The 13,282-nt window shown below is 43.3% G+C and overlaps 1 protein-coding gene across 5 annotated transcripts in view; it reads left to right on the forward strand.

The window, feature by feature from the left end:
- Positions 1-13,282, forward strand: part of auts2a (activator of transcription and developmental regulator AUTS2 a) — a 1,149,797-nt gene that overhangs the window by 541,853 nt on the left and 594,662 nt on the right. The window lies entirely within an intron of this gene.

A 13,282-nucleotide genomic window follows, 5' to 3' on the forward strand; every position in this document is an offset into this window, starting at 1 on the left:
GAACTTGTGAGGCCTGTACCTTATTACTAGAATAAGGAGTATATTAGTTGAGCATGCACTGCATGCATTTATTTAGAATGAGCTGGATAAGTCATTCCAGGATAAATCATTCCTAATCACAGTTCTCGCCAAAGTGCCAGAAAATCCACCAAAATGTAATTTTTATTAATCTGTTCTTAAGAGGCTTATTATGTTGGTGAGGTCATATTCACTACTTATCACAAGGTACTCTGAGGGCATTAAGAGACTCCCATGTTAGTGTGTAACTAGAATCGCAGTTGTCAGATTAGTAGGATTCCTTCCCCAGAAGATATTAGTGAGCTAGTTTTTATGAACTGACATCTTTCATGGTCACTTTTTCTGCTGTTAACTCACAGATTACCTGGCTTGCTGGTTTTGATTTCATAACTTGGCAAGGTGGAATTTGAACTCGTGACCTCTGGACTGCTGGTCTGTGGAGTTTGCACATTCTCCCCATGTCTGCATGCATTTCTTCTGGATGCTCCGGTTTCCTCTCTCACTCCAAAGTTAGGTACATTGGCCATGCTAAATTGTCCCTCGGTGTACCCGAACAGGTACCAGAGTGTGGCGATTAGGGGATTTTCACAGTAACTTCATTGCACTGTTAATGTACTTGTGACTAATAAATAAACTTTAATGCTTTCCTGACCGACCCCTCAAATTTGATCCTCATAACTGTCATCTCTCAATAGCTTCTCACATCCCTGACTTTGTGTTTTTCTGATGTGGGAATGCCGGCGTTGGACTGGCGTAAACACAGTAAAAAGTCTGACAACACCAGGTTTTAGTCCAACCGATTTATTTGATAATACTCACAAGCTTTCGAGGGGACTGCCTCTTCGTCAGGTGAATGGAGAGTTTTGTGTTTTTCTACAGAAGGTCTCCACACTCCACCAATTACCACTTCTTGCATACCTCCAATTTTAATCATTGGCATACAGCCATCTATCAGTTGCCTCGATTTTAAATTCTGGAATTCCCTAAACCTCTCCATCTCCCTCTCTCCTTCTTTAAAACGCTCTTTAAAACTTAACTCCATCTCCTCCTCTTTTCCCATTATTAAGGTCATGACGAACCACGATCTAACTGAACTGTTTAACATCCCTGAGGCACTGAATGTCATTCTCTTATTCCTGCCGTTGCTGTGGTGAATGTAGGCAACTTTTGTCATCAGAAGTACATGAGGCTCAGTGCCTAGTTCAAGGATAAGCAAAATGCTGAAGTTGAGTCTGCAGGTAATTGCACACAGCAGGATTTAGATGGGGAAGACAAGAGGGCTAAGGCTCGGTCCTTGGGGATGTACAATAGTAATAGTATGGAGGTGGGTAAAAGAAAATTGTTGCTGGAATGACTAAAACTATGATCGAATGAGTACAGATGAGTGAGAGCAATGTTACAAAGTTGGACAATGGAGGAGTGTTGTTGAAGGTGGATGGCATGGTTGATTGTGTGAAAAGAGGACAAGGAACAAAGGGTAAGGTATTAAAGTCATAGAGCACAATCTTACCAGCCACTGCAGTGAGGATGGAGAATTTGGTACCCAGCCAAATCTTTGCTCACTGCAGGGGAGCAGAAAATCTCTCCAGTGAATGGCTGTAAGATTTCAGCCATAAAGTCACTGAGAATTTTGTTTGCGATTGCTGATTAGGGCTGTTCTGGTTCTGCGCAATTGAAAACAGATTGGAAAGATTCAGGTGGAAAGTTTTAGAAGGGATGAGCTTGGATTTGACAGCAACAGTTCATTCAAACACCGTTTAGAAGGGCAGAGGATTTGTGAGGGGAGGGAGGATGTACATGGAGAGGTGATGGCAGTGGTTTTGACAGGAAGAAAAGCCTGTTTACACCATCAGTTGCACTGAGAGCCATGAAGGGTTGGTTGTTCAGTATAATGAGAATGGGCTGGAAGGACAAGAGATATCAACTGGATGAGATGTGCTTGGAGAGCACATGGGATAAAGAAAAAACTAGAAAAAGAAAGGGATCCAAGGTAATGGTGAGGTCCAGTAGCCTTCACTTAGCAAGGAAGAGCAGAAAGCAACAAAAGCAACTGACTGGATTCTCTCTCGCTCGCTCTCAGTGGCTAAGAAATGCTGTGCTTCTTGTTACGTGAGGATTCAGGGCAAGGGAAAAGGGTTTAAATTGATGGTTGTTGATGGAGATAAGAAATTGTGGGGGATGGGCCAGGGGTGGTTAGCTTTACCTCTCCTAGGTTATTGTGTGACTTTGGTAGAGGGGATTGAGGCTCAGTGGGGCTTCATGCTGTGCAATCACACCTGATGATGAATGGTTGAGCCAGGCATACAATAGATATACGCTCAAGTCTGTGCCCACTGGACCTGAGGGATTGAAGATGGAAGTGGTGTGACTACACTGCCTGTCACAGTACGACTTAAATAATGAGTAAAATGTGGCTAACACAAAGAGAAAGCTTAATCATAATCTGGAAACATTGCTAATGAGCGCTTAAATACAGAAAGCTAATGGAAATCTCATGCTTTTTCCAAGGTGAGGACAAATAAATGTTCAGGAAGTTTGCTAACACAGTGCACCCCATAATTCGATATGTGTCCCAGTGACCAGAATAACAAATGATAATGATTATGACCTTTCCTTCACCTCATTTTCTTTTATTTACCTCCTGTTTGAAGACAGTTACTGAATAAAAATGATCCTTTTCTCTTGGTTTGGCTCCTGATGCTTCAAATGGACTTCTGCAGGTGTTGTGGACAAGTTCTCAGCTTGTCCTAATTGGTAACACTTGTTTCATAGAATAGAATCACTACAGTTCAGAAAGAGGCCATACGGCCATTTAGCCTACAGCGATGACAATCCTACCCAGGCCCTATCCCCATAAGTCACATATTTACCCTGCTAGACCCCTGACACTATGGGGCAATTTAGCATGGCCAATCAACCTAACCTGCACATCTTTGGAGTGTGGCAGAAAACCCACACAGATATGGGGAGTATGTGCAAACTTCACACGGTCTGTTATCTGAGGCTAGAATCGAACCCGGGTGTCTGGCACTGTGAGGCAGAAGTGCTAATTACTGTGCCACAATGCCACCCGAGCAGATCAAGTTCTCATCTTGTCCAAACTGATAATGCTCGTTTGGCTCAGCTCACATCGGCACTGTTGTTTTCCCTTGAACAATCTTGTGAAGAGCCATCAAAGTGGAATGTATTGTATTTGTTGATTGGGCATTCATTTGTTATATTGTCAGGGCAGGTTTGATGGGCTGAATGGTGGCCTCCTGCACTGTAGGGATTCTATGTTTCTATGATATTTGATGTTTGAACAACAGGATTTGCTTGTTAGTGTGTTGGGTATTAACGAGAGCTATGGCGGTTGCTGCAACATTCATCATTTATCTTGCACTTCAGATAACAATTGGGCCTCAACCTTGACAATTTCAAGCAAAAGAAAAAGTAAAATAGGCTGTCCTTACTAAACGTTGGTGAACAATTAAACCGTTTAAATGAAGAAATTCTTTAGCCATAGTAAAAACATGGATTTTAATCTTTTAAAGAATGCAACTGATACAAAACAGATGTTTCAGATTTTGCATAGCAATGCAGTAAGATGCATTTTAAATCTTTTGCAGTTAAAATCTGCCATTCCTACTGTATATTTTTACTAAACCACAGTATTGCAAACAGTGTAGGCTGATGCAGCCCGCTGATGATCACATATCTTCTTAGACAATTATCGACAGTGTTGTTGCCATGTATCAGAAATGAATTGGTGCACACCATTAAAAATGGACCTCTTGATGGTGTGCCTTTCACTATCAAATCTGCGTGCATGTATCCCCATGTTGTCATGATTTAATCAAGAGTTAGCTTTACAAAATATTTTTATTACCTCAAACGTAAAATTATAAAGATGTAAATAAAAAGGACTTTTTTTTTAAATGACTGGAAATTCAAGTTTAATTCCAGTCTAGACTGATTGGAAATTTCCCCCTGGTGGCTGCTGGGAACCTACATATGAAATGAATTTGGGGATTTATGGATCAGTGACATTAATTTGGCAACAGTTTGACCATCTTGCTCACAGAGGCCACAGGATGACTCGTGGCAAATGTTTAAGATTCCAAGGTGGCGCGGTAGGGGGTGGTCTCCTGAAATTAGAGCCATTTTGCTCTTCTTTCTGTAGGGAAGTGTGCCAAGAGTCATAGATATAAAGAACACAGAAAAAGGCCCTTCAGCCCATTTCATCTGTATTGGTCAAAGACCAATGACCTAACTGTTCTAATGCCATTTACTAGCACTTGGCCATAGCCTTGTATGCCTTGGTATCGCAATATTTCTTAAATGTCACGAGAGGGGATGAAAGACAGCATCTCCAACAAAGCAGTATAGACTCAGGAGTGCACTGGAGTATCAGCCTTGGTTTTTGTGCTCAAGACCTAGGGTGGGGCTCGAACCCAGAACCTTCTAACTTAGAGACGAGACTGCTACAAACAGCTACAGCTAACCCAAAGTTTAGACAGCATGTTTAAGAAAGGAGCATTGGGTGTGTCATGGGTCTCGGGGTAAATAGGGACCAAGGGGTGAATAATCTTGAGTTGGAGACTTAAGATAGTGAAACCATTGCTGAATGAAGGTTCGCCTTTTTCATCGGCCCTTTGCATCCATTTATAACGCAAAATCAGGATCCTTCATGGGAGGAAGAGTGGATGAGCCACTTGTCATCTTGATCTGAGTCATGTGGATTCACCTGGGTTGAGTCCCACCGTAGCTGCCACTGAACAAAGACAAACTGCCTAACTGTTCGAACGCTGTTTCTAGCACTTGGCCCATAGCCTTGTATGCCTTGACATCGCAATTTTCCTTAAATGTCATGAGAGGGGATGAAAGACAGCACCTCCAACAGAGCTGCACAACCTCAGTACTGCTAACTGGTGTTTGCCTTAGTTTATACGTTCAAGTCCTCGTGATGTCAGTGGCATTTGTGGACAGGTAATTAGTGCGATTCAAGCATCTCTGAGAAATGCTTTGACGAATAATTCTGAGAAATTGCTGTCCAACATATGAGATAAGATTTAGCGTGGTTTTGGTATACTTGAAAACTCCATTGAAATACCAATCGTGAAGGGTTCATTGCACACTCTGAAACCCAGTGGCCTCTGATGGATGGGTACCATCAGAATTCGAGTCCCAAAAGAGGCACGTATACTGAAGCAGAGATATCCCCTCTTCTTCGAAGTAGTGCCATGGAATGTCTTGTACAAAATAATTTTGCAATAATCCATGCATGCTACATGCACTAGCTTGAAGAATGGATGGTGGGGGGTGGGGGGGGGGAGGTGGTGGGTGGTGGCGGGGAGGGGGTGGGGGGTGGGGGGGAGGTGGTGGGGGGTGGGGGGGAGGTGGTGGGGGTTGGGGGGAGGTGGTGGGGGGTGGGGGGGTTGGGGGGAGGTGGGGGGTGGGGGTGGTGGTGGGGGGGAGGCGGGGGGTGGGGAGGGGAGGGAGGAGGATTTCATTTCCCAGTGTGTCTGAATATCTCATGGCCTAATCTTTTCCTTCAGGTTTTAAATTTCATGCTGTAAATTATCTGTAATCATAACGTGTAAGAGTGATGGGGACTGAAAGTTGTAAATCTGGACAATAAAATTGGAATTTGCATTAGAGTTTGGAGTCAATAATTCATCCTTGGGTATTTATGTTAAAGAGTGACATTTTCAGGCTTGGTTGTTTACAATAAAGGGAGAGGTAAAATTCCATTGGGATTGAATAAATGCGCCTTCAAGAAAGTTAGTCAAGAAATTGACCAACGGTACAATAGTAAAGTGGTTACATTACTGGACTAGCAGACCAGAGGCCTAATGAATGATCCTGAGACTTGAGTTCAAATCCTGCCCTGGTAGCTGGGAATTTAAATTCAACATATTTAATAAATGTGGAATCAAAAATGTATTAACACCAAGCAATAGTGACCGTGACACTACCAGAATGTAAAAACCCATCTGATTCATTAAAGTACTTTTGGAGCAGGAACAATCCTGTCCTGGTCTCGCATGTGTGTGTGACTCCAGACTAACAGCAACGTGGTTGACTCTTAACTGCACCCAGAGATGGTCCAAAAGGTCAGTCAGAGATGCAGGGATGGCAATAAGTGTTAGCCTTACCAGTGTATTAATAAAAATAATCTGCACACTGTGAATGAATAACCAAACAGGGACTGTGAAGGATGCCAGAAAGACAAGGAGGAAAGTTGCCCGTCTGACTGCCCACCTGAAACCAATGCACTGAGGAATGAATGGTGAATTAATGCTGGGGCAATGTGTCCACCGTTACTGTTTGGAGTGTTCCAAATTTGGGCTCGTTCTAAAAGCACACTGTGACAGAAACTGGTAAAGGCTGGAGTGAAGCAAGAGTTTGCGGCATATAAAGACAGACCTGTTATTCTTCTAAAATATGCCTTCCAAACCCATGACAGTGGCGTTGCAGTGGGTTTAATGTACCTGTGATCCTCTGTTACAGTTCTAAAGTGCATTGAGTTTTACCCTAACTGGAGCGTGACTTGGACTCGGGTGAAGTAGCCAGTTACGTGGAGAAATTTCACTTCTTCCACCTTGTTACATTTCTCTACAGGTGCATAAAACAGACCTGAATACTGAGTTGTCAAGTCGCATCAACACAGTGTACTTCCCACTGACTGAAAATGTGCAGTCTCTTTAAAAGCTAATTATTGAATAACTCAAGATTGCTGTTTACATGGTGTCACAGATGGATTTATCAAATTGGATGTTTTATTACTGTTTTGGGAAAAAAAGACGCAACGCTCTTTCTGAGTTGATTTTGATTACATTATTTTACTCTGTGAATTAGTTGAAATAGCTGACTAGATTGAACAGGTCTTGTAGCCTATTACTGATCTTTTGCTATTTGGAAAGTATCCATGGTAGGCCAAAGAGCCAAGCAACCTCAAGCTTTCTCTACTCAGTTATCCTTGTGGCCATCTTGGAGCCAGTTACACTCATTGGTTGGCTTCACTTAATGTCCCTCCACAGGCTTATTGTCTCGTGTTGAACTGGATGGGCTTAGTTTAATGCCAGCAGCCAATGACAAGTTGAAAGTTGAGAGCAACCCCACCTTGGCTGTTTCTGGGAGCTTTGAAGTAATTCAGTGCCCATCAGGCAGTTTAACTACCTGTTGTTGGGGCTCCAGCTCAGGGCCCCAAACATGTGGGGCTACACATCCAGCTGACCCTTTAAGGGATCCTGGCTCCAAGGCTGTCTACTTCCAGTACTGTCAATGGGTGCGATGGTCACTGCCGTCTCTGCCCATCTAGGAGCTGCAACTAGAAGTAGGCCCCACCACCTTGGTGAGTAGAGTTGAGCTCATTAGGGTCAGTAAGGTAATTCCAAACAAGGGGGAACTGGTGGGGTGTGGTGTTGGTTGGGTTGTGGAGTGGCATTGGTGAGGGCAGGTGGAGATGTTTCCATAGGGGTGGCCCTTACCATTGGAAGGAAGTGGTCCTGGGTCACAGTGCCCAATGAGGAGGGTCTGTGCCCCCAGTCCAAAGGGAGGCTGCCAGTTTTTACTGGGCCATCTCCCCACATTTTGGGGGCCCCTAACAGTGGCAAGAAGAAGTTCTTAATTGGCCACTAAAGATTTGCAGTTGGCCCTGGATGGCAAGGCTGTCTTGGATCTTTCCTGGCAATGAGTGACTTGGGAAAGAACTCGGACTCTACCTTCTCCAAATTTAAAGGCACCTCACTATCTGTTCCATTAATTACACAGCTCCTGAGCTTGGTTTATTCAGGGGAGATGAGATATTTGAAATATGGAAATGCTGGGTTAGTGATTGAATTCACTCTTTCCCTACTTGTATCCATTAAATGTTGATTAAATAAGAAAGTTGTTTTATTCCTAATTTCCCATGCTGCAGAAGTAGGTACAGGGATTATGGGATTAGTTGTGTGTCCATTATTCTGTTCTCTTACAGTTCTGCGTCGCCACTTCAAGGAAGGTAATGTCACATTATTTTCATCCAGCTGGGTTGTCATGACTGTGGATTAGGTTTGAGTTTTTAAGGCCTAAGCAGATAGGAATGTGTTTCTCCTTTCAGCAGAATTGATTTGGGCCAGGAAGGGACAAGGGTTCTGGTTGACAGGAGGGAGCTAGATCTGGGGGATTGATCTGATGGAGATTTTGGATGGCAGAGATCCAGAATGACATGATTGGATTCGCAAGGGAAGTTGGGCCCGTAGCAGCTCAAGGCTAATCCAAAGGAGAAGATGGAGCAGCTGGTGGTTGAGGGAGAACTCTGGCGTGAATTGTACAATGGTAGTTACGGGTTTAGGGGTCTGGTGGGATGCAGAGACCACAGTCCAAGAGCAAAGGTGGCATTGAGAGCTCAGATCCATGAAAGAGTAAAAGCACGTGAAGAGATCAGAATCCTTGGGGGTGCAATGACAGGTGGGGTCTCAGGTGAGGAGAATGCACCTGCTAAAACTTGGGTTACAAACAAACATACAAATTAGGAGTAGGTCACTTGGTCCCTCCGCTATTTAGTAAGATTATAGCTGATCTGATTTCTCCACATTCCTGCCTACCCTGATAGGTTGGTGGATGGGGGTGAAGGATGCAGTAGTGAGTAGATTATCTATTAGGCATTCCTGTCTCCAAAAACAATGGGCGGAATTTTCCCAACAATACACAGATACAGTGGGTGGGGGAATTAGCGGGGAAGCCGCCAGCTCCAAAGATAGGCCTTCGCCACCATATTGTTTGGCCCATAGCCAAAGAGAAATGAAGACATGGGTATCATAATGTCACACTGGCAAGGTGGGCTTCAATTGAGACAAAGTACTGTGGGATCGTCCCCACAGGAACAACTCCCGACACTGCTCCCAGCACTTCCTGGAGACAGTTGTAAAGATAAATCCCACCGGCATAAACCATGTTTTTGGACTCCTTTGGGATTTCCTACTCCTGTGCTGGTGCCATTCTCTCTCTCTCTCTCCCTCTCTTTCCCTTCCCCAATCCCTTCCGCCTTCCCCTCTCCCCCTTCCCCTCTCCCCCTTCCCCTCTCCCCCTTCCCCTTCCCCCTCCACCTCCAATGTCTATATGGAATATTATTTGCTGTAGAAACAAAATATTTAGTTCATACTTCCCTCTCTCTGACAGGCTGAAAATGATCAGAAGAAAATCTTTTGTGGCACCAGGAGTAATGTTTCCTTGACAGGTGCCCATACTTACCACTCCCAAAATGTGCCCCTGATGGTTCTCTTCCCAATGTCGCTCCAGGCCATGAAGCATCTGATTCCCAAGGTCAAAAAGAAAGAAGTGAAAAATGCAATGGAGGAGACAATAGAAATGCTGGGAGAAACTTTGATTATGGAATGGGGAAGAGAATAAAGGAGGGAGACAATTTGAGAATTACAGTGTTTGACTGACTGCTATGTCACTATAATATTTAGTTTTTGCCAAGCTAGTTGGTGTTGACAATCAGATAGATTGAGCAATTCTGTTCCCTGTGGACAAATGTGATGCATCAGATCTATGCAGAAGAGTAGGAATGTTATCCTTGCTCCTGTGGAACCACAGAATCGAGAATGCCACAATTGTTAATTGTATGTTAATTGTATACAGGTGGTGAGTATTAACTAGTGACTTGTTTGAATTCGTACAAATGACAGAAACTGTGGTTGTTGCATTCGGAGAGAGCTTGTAGTTTATAGCTCAATAAATAAATATAAAAATGTGTAAAGATTGGCTCCAGTTCTATCTTTCACCAACTTGCTTTCTGTAATATGATCTGGGTCTCTTGGCAACCAAATTTACAAATGAATGAGCAAAAATGGTGGGAAAAAATAAAAGAGAGGGGTAGCACTGTGGTTAGCACTGTTGCCTCTTAATGCCAGGGATCCAGGTTTAACTCCGACCTCAAGTCACTGTCTGTCTGTGTGGAGTTTGCATGTTCCCCCTGTGTCTCCATGGGTTTCTTCCAGTTTCAGTTTCCTCCCACAGTCCAAAGGTGTGCGGGTTAGGTTGATTGGCCATGTTAAATTGTCCCTTAATGTCAGGGGATTAACAGGATAAATATGTGGAGTTGCGGGAATAGGGCCTGGGTGGGATTGTGGTTGGTGCAGACTCGATGGGCCAAATGGCCTCCTCCTGCAGTGTAGGGATTCTAGAGTTCAGAGAGGATGTATGCGATATGCTTTGAATGGGCCTGTGTACATTAGGATATTGTACCCAGAATCATTGTGAACAGCATAAAACATTGAGGGATGACCTCGAGTTGTAGGGTGGCACAGTGGTTAGCACTGCTGCCTCACAGCACCAGGGACCTGGGTTCAATTCCAGGCTTGGATCACTTCTGATCCAAGTGATCAGAAGATCATACAGATCTTCCTGTGTCTGCGTGGGTTTCCTCTGGGTGCTCCAGTTTCCTCCCACAGTCCGAAAGACATGCTGGTTAGGTAGCTTGGCCATGCTGAATTCTCCCTCGGTGTACCGGGGCCCAGGGGATTTTCACAGTAACTTCATTGTAGTGTTAGTGTAAACCTACATGTGACCAATAAATAAATTAACTTATTAACTTTAAAGATGCTTGTGTTGGAGCTTTGAGAAATACAAATCACTCTAGCAAGAAAGGTGAGGAAGAAAGATGTTTTGTGACACTATGGGCATGATCTTCTCATACCACTGCAGCGAAATCAGAGAATTTAGGAGGCAGCTAAATCTCTTTCCACTGCTAAGATTCCAGCCTATAATTATGGCAAAAAGAAGAAAGTTTTGAGTAAAGAATGAAGAAATATGTGAGGTATTTGCATTTTCAACAAATTCTGCAAATTAAGCATGAGCTGTAGATGAAATAAATAAATATTTGACATTAGAAAGGAGTGAACTCATATTTGTATACCAACTCCTCACCCCCCGAGGATTTTCCTTAGTACTTCAGCTTCAGTGCATGCAATGTTGCTATAATGTATTCCATAAAAGATCTCAAAAACAACAGCGGATTCTCCAACCTCACTCACAGGCAGGATTCTACCATCCTGTTGCAGTGACTGGAGATTTGGCTCAATGCCACAAAGTGCTGTGGAGGCCAGGTCATTGAGAGTCTTTAAGACAGAGATAGATAGGCTCTTAATCAATCAGGAGATCAAGGGTTACGGGGAGAAGGCAGGAGAATGGCGATGAGAATTACGTCAGCTGTGATTGAATAGCAGAACAGACTTGATGGGCTGAAAGGCCTAATTCTGCTCCTACGCCTTACGGTTTTATGACTGAGCGCCTAATTCTCAGTGCTCGCTGGCATTGTCGGTGGGCGTGAACGGCTGGAGAATTCCAGCCAACAGTAGTGGCAAACAACAAGTTAATTTGAATTTGGCCATGCTGATTAAGGACAAATGTTAGTCGAGAAACTAAGAGAACTCCATGTTGCTCTTTGTAGAGTACTTGGGATGATTTGTCTCAAAGTGTTAGCCTGGATTATCCGCATAGGTCCTAGTCAGCAGATGAAATCTATTTTCCTAAATAAGAGATTTCCATTTATTTCAGAAGATCAGACAGTTGGCCTAAACTTTCCAAACCAATTACTAAAGAAAATGACATCAAGTAAATTCTTAGCCAATTGCATTATTAAGAGAACATAGAATATCTATGACACAGAAGAGATATTCAGCCCATCGAATCTGCACCGACTCTCTAAAGAGCATCTGAACCAGATCCTTTCCCCTGCCTCATCCCTATAATCCCACTCATTTCCCATAGCTAATCCATCTACCCTACACATCTTGGAATGCTAAGGGGCAACTTAGCATGACCAATCTATCTAACCTGTACGTCTTTGGACCGTAGGAGGAAACCCACACAGACATAGGGAGAATGTGCAAACTCAACACATTCACCTGAGGCCGGATTTGAACTTGGGTCCCTTGAGCTGTGAGGCAGCACTGCTAACCACTGTGCCAACCATCTTAGACTCCACTTTTGAAATATTAATTACAGCAACTTCTACAAACATCTGCCTTATCAGGACTCACCTGATGAAGGAGCGAGACTCCAAAAGCTTCTGCCACCAAATAAACCTGTTGGACTGTAACCTGATGTAAAGAGACTTCTTACTGTGCTACCCCAGTCCAACACTGGCATCTCCACATCACATCAGCCTTATTGGCACTGTAAGGAGAGTAGATAAAAGCAGAAAGTTATAATAGGACATTGCTATGTTAAGCAAATGGCCACAACTGTGGCAGATGGAGTTCAATGTGGGGATATGCAAAGCCATCCACTTTGGACCTCAGAGCCGCAAGCTAGAATATTTATTAGAAAGTTAGAAGTTTGGAACTGTAAAGGTAGCAGAAATTTTGGGGCCTATTTAACAGGAATCGTCAAAACTAGTGGACAGATATAAAAAATAACGAATACTAAAGCAAAATGCTACAGATGTTAGATATCTGCAATAAAAAACAGAAAATGCAGCATCTGTGGAGGTGGAATGAACATTTCAAATTGATGATCCTGTTCTCATGGAGAATCATTGACTTGAATTGCCAACTTGTTTCTCTCCAAGGATGCTGACCTGCTGAGTGTTTACAGCATTTTCAATTTCTATTTTGAAAAAATAACTTAGATGGGAAATTGAATCTTAACATTAATCTCAAGAAGGCTGGAATCTTAAAGAATAGAGGTTATGCTACAGTTCTATAAAACTGTGGTTCAGACTGCATCTGGAGTATTACATTCCATTCTGCCCATCATACCTCAGGAAGTTTATTTTGGGCTTGGAAGAGACGGAGTGCAGATTTACCAGGATAACACAGGGCTAAAAAGGTTAAATTAGGAATAGGCAAGTCGTGAGTGTGGAAGATTAAGGACTGATCGAATTGAGTGTTTAAGGTGGTTGAAGGACTTAGTAAGACAGAAGGAAACATTTCCCCTCGTGTGAGAGTCCAGAAGAGGGAGATATATAGAACCTTATAATTGGAGCTCAGCCATTCTGTGCTGGATTCAGGCAACACTTCCACCAAGGGTCAGTGGTAATCTGGAACTTTCAACTCCAAAAAGTTGTGGCGCGCCAGTCAATTGCAAATTCCCAAACAAAAGTTGATTGGTTTTAGTTAGGCGATTGTTAAGTGTTCGGGACCCAAGGCAGGTAGAGGCACAGATTAGCAGTGAAGTGAGGGACTGAACGGCACATTTCTGTTCCTTATTCTGTGTGATACTGTATATGTACGCTGTTCAGGAACAATCCAGATGTACATTGCTGGCTTTGCTAAGTTTCTAGCTAATTTTG

Source organism: Carcharhinus amblyrhynchos, chromosome 23 (assembly GCF_965287045.1).
Source record: "Carcharhinus amblyrhynchos chromosome 23, sCarAmb.v2.hapA, whole genome shotgun sequence".
NCBI lineage: Eukaryota > Metazoa > Chordata > Chondrichthyes > Carcharhiniformes > Carcharhinidae > Carcharhinus > Carcharhinus amblyrhynchos.